Genomic DNA, 4385 nt, shown 5'->3' on the forward strand with positions numbered 1-4385 from the left:
GCAGAGGATGTTTACTTTGGGATTCATGCCTAAAGTAGTAGAAGTGTTGAAGTTCCAAATCAATCACAAGGAAGGTGACAGAGGGAGAAATTTGAATGAACTTGTAAAAGTTATACTTTCATATTAAGATGCTAATATGTCTTTGGCATTGTTTTCAAAGAGGGAGAAATAGTAGGAAATTGATCAATAGGAAAAGTTGTTGTAATACTGATCAAATGAAGATAGAGGGAGATGTTGATCAGAACAATAAAAGATGAGAAATACAGAGGGAGAAAGACAAGGAATAAGGAGGCAATAGCAAAGAGGGAGAATCTAAAATGGAGCAATCAAGAATAGTAGAAGGAAATGTGATGATACAGTTAATTTTTGGCATTTGACTTATTGTTCTAACCTAGCTAGCATTTGGTTGAACAATTTAGTCCGATGGTTGATTAGTTTGGTTTGCCATCAATGCCAAAGAGGGAGATTATTGCAAAGGAGGAAGATTGTTGTTAAAAGAATGTTTTCAATCACTATTTTTTCATTGATGTCAAAACAAATATTTGTAAGAATGACATTTTCTAATAAGATCCAAGTACTATCACTTAGTTTATTAATGAAGAGGATTTGATCAACAAGATGTAACAAGAGAACCTAAGGAAAAGTTTGATTTATGATGTTATAATGAAGTACAAGGATTAGTTAAGATAATGGTTAAATAATGTATTGATAACATACTCAAGGATATAGATGTTGGTCACACTTAGAAACATTGGAGGAAGAAGTTATAACAATGTTGAATGCAAAGCTTAAACTAAGATCATTAGTGGATGCTGAGAAAAGTTAGTTGAAGGCAAGAAAATTCTTAGTTGGAGCCAAGTAATAGGAAATTATAGTGTGCGCTAAGTGATCTTTAGATGTCAAGTGATCTTTAGATGCTAAGTGAAGATTGGGTTTTGAGCATCAGAAAATTCTTAGTTGGTGTCGAGTGATCTTCAGGTACCAAGCATTAGGAAATATATAGTTGATGCTGAGTAACACAATATGTTCCAAGCACTAGTATTTTGATATTGCTAAGCTACTATATTATTTCAAATGATGAAGATTCACTGAATCTAAGCTAACATAGTGGTTACATTGAATTTTGTGAACAAGTTAGAAGATAAGGATGATGAGCTGGTGGAATAGAATCCTATGTAAACCATTTTTGAGGGAATTCTAAAAGATTATTCAAGAAGTTTCTAGAGGAAATAGAATATGGGTTAGATACAATGAATTATACCTAATCCATGTGAATTGAAATTAAATAATGGAAGAATTGAGTGGGAAAAGGAACTCCAAGACTTCTATTTAAGGAGTCATAGACCAAGAAGCAAAGAGTTGCTAATACTGTTACTACTAAAGAGCCAAATCTATGAAGTGGTTAGAAGGGTGTTAAGGAGGAGACATCTAGGAGAAGGAAGAGCATAGAGACTCTCCTTCTATAAGTGTTCATGAAGAGAAGATTACACTGGTACATTGAGCATGGAGACTCAAGGAGACTAAGCTTGAAAGGAGGGAAAGCTATCAAGAGTTGCAGAGATTGAAGGCCAGGCAAGGGTATGAGTTGAGAAGTGATCTGAGATCTGCAAGATAAGTTGTATGTTGTAGTCAGGTCAAGATTTTCTAATACTCTCTAGAAATTGTATTAGATATGGAAATCCTATGGACTTAGGTTGGTTTAATAGCCATTTTTAAATCCTTTAATAGGGTGGCATTCCAAGTGAATATTCTAAAGTCCTCTAACTAAGCCCACTTCTAACAGGGTGGTTAAATCCTCTAACAAGGTCACATTTAACAATATGTTGTAAGCCTTTAATAGGGAAGGCCTTTTAGAGGGCATCACTTCAGAAGAGTGAGAAGTAAGTAGCATGTTACTGATGGTTTTTCCCAAATTGGGTTTCCACATAAATCACAGTGTTATGTGTTGATTTCTTATGTGGTATACTTGCATGTTGATTTATAGTAACTTGCTGATTAGAAAAGTTAAATCTTGGATGAATGAATAGTTGAAAGGGCTCACTATATTTAGTGAAAAGTTTGAATAGGACATTTGGACCTTGAATAATTGATTCACTCTCCCTACCTTTAGTTATTCTAAAGAAATTCTAATAGAAACAAGAAGCAGAAACATGTTTGCTCCTTCCAAATTTAGACAAGGTAGAGCTAGAGGTAGTAATCATGGTAGAGTTCACTCTTTAATTTATACATGGTCTATGTACAATTCATCTAGTGAGGAGTTTACATGATCTCCTTCACCTATTAGATCTCTTTGTGTTTAGAGAATATTTTCTATAAACTTAAAACAAACTAGGAACCCCTTGTATCAAGAGTATCTTGAAACTAGAAAAGGTTATACATCTCCAAAAAACATAGCTGAATTCTTATTTAGACAAACTTTTTGAACAACATATACTAAAACTTATCACATCCCTAAAATGGCTAAACTAGAACTAAAACATGGAGAACATAGTAGAGACCAAGATTGACATATGACTGAAAGAAATTGGGAACCTTTGACTGATGAGAATGAAGAAGAGGTAGAAATACTCCCTAAGCATATCAAAATATTTCATAAAGATAAAAACTTCTATAAATTCATGAAGATCTTGCTTAATGAAGAGAACACGAAGTACTTTCTCAAACTTGCTCAAGAGCGATCCAAGCTACCTCATCACTATAATGTTGAAACTATCATTACACATGATGAGGAAACTGAAACATCTAGATTGCAGATCATGAAAGACCAACTAGCCCAAATGATGTGTGATAAACATAAACCTACCAAAACATACACTTTAGAACTCTTTGTCCATTTCTTTTTGACAAGAGTATAGACATACCTCCTTTTCCAAGAGGAGTTGAGTTACCTAAGTATGATAAATACTTTGGAACTAAGGATCCCCAAGAACATTTATGGGAATTTGGTGCCTTATCTATGAAATTTATGCATAATCAAACATATCTCATGTGCCTATTTCTAAGAAGTCTAGGTGGTCAAGCTATGGAGTCATTTTCTTGCTTGTGTATAGGTATCAAAACATTTGATGAGATTGCAAAATTATTTGTCCAATAGTACTCTCACAACATACAACACTTAGTTAACAATGAAGACTTGTGTAGCCTTAAACAAAGAGTTGGGGAACCTTTCCTCATATTCCTTTAGAGATGGAGACAACTTTACACTGAATACTCATGTAAAATCCTTGAAACATAAAAACTCGATATCTTTATGGATAATATTTTAATTGATTTTGGGTATAACGTTTAACTTCAAGGTCCACATATCTTCAAAGATATGGTCACACAAGCTATCTAGATAGAGGAATTCATGGTCAAAAAGGGTGAGTTAACCTTTCAAAAGGTCACTAAACAAGGATCCACCTCTAATAAGGACAAATCCAAGTATGTGAACAAAATCAAGAGGTTGTTCATGATGGATTTGTTGATAACTCCTAAGCTTGCCAAGGTAGCTTTCAATCTCACAAACAATCTCAAAGCATCCAAGAATGTTGAGAAACCTCCTTTTAACAACAAGATGGTTGGAAATAAACTAAAGAGTTCATCTTGTGTTACATGCCCAAAATGATAATTTATACCTCTTGGTGAACCTTTGGATGTGGTCTAGAAGACCTTGCTGCAAAAAAAGATCATTTCTCCATCGGATAAATCTCATTCTTATGATCCACAACTATAACCACCATAGTGGAATGAAACCACATTTTTCAAATATCACCAAAAAAAAAGTCATAAACCAGCAATTTCATCAACTTGCATCACAAAATCTAGGACCTAATTAATGGTGGTGACATTGTTGTGGAAAAACATAACAAAAATGCAAATCACAAGGCTTTCAAGGAGCCATTCCTATCTTATGAAAAAGGAGAAAGCTCAAGATAGAAATCTCAAAACAAGATCAACTATATCTACTCTAATGATGATGATGAGATAGTCCACATGGTTGAACTTGTGGATGCTGAGTACTATGACGTTATCACCATTAAGGGAAAACAAGATGAAACTAAACCTAAAACATCATTTATCTTAAGGGATCCTTCCAACACATTTGACAATGAACTATCACAATTTTGTGCCAACATTGTTACACATTCTCAGACTAAGTTAGTTCTTAAAGGCCTTGTGCCTTCTACACCTAAGATAGAACAACACAAAGACAAGCCTCTTATTAGTCCATCTAGCGAAGGAACAAAACTTGGCACAAATTTTGTGGCTACTAGCTACAATATTCTTGATTAGTTACAATGAATGAATGCTCAAATTACAATCTTTGAACTACTCAAAATCTCACCTTCTCATAGGAAAATTCTTGACAAAGCTCTCGCTCAGGCAAACATACCTCAAGGTCT

The sequence above is a fragment of the Cupressus sempervirens genome, chromosome 9, assembly GCF_028749045.1.
Source record: "Cupressus sempervirens isolate cs-2001-9-10 chromosome 9, ASM2874904v1, whole genome shotgun sequence".
Taxonomy (NCBI): domain Eukaryota; kingdom Viridiplantae; phylum Streptophyta; class Pinopsida; order Cupressales; family Cupressaceae; genus Cupressus; species Cupressus sempervirens.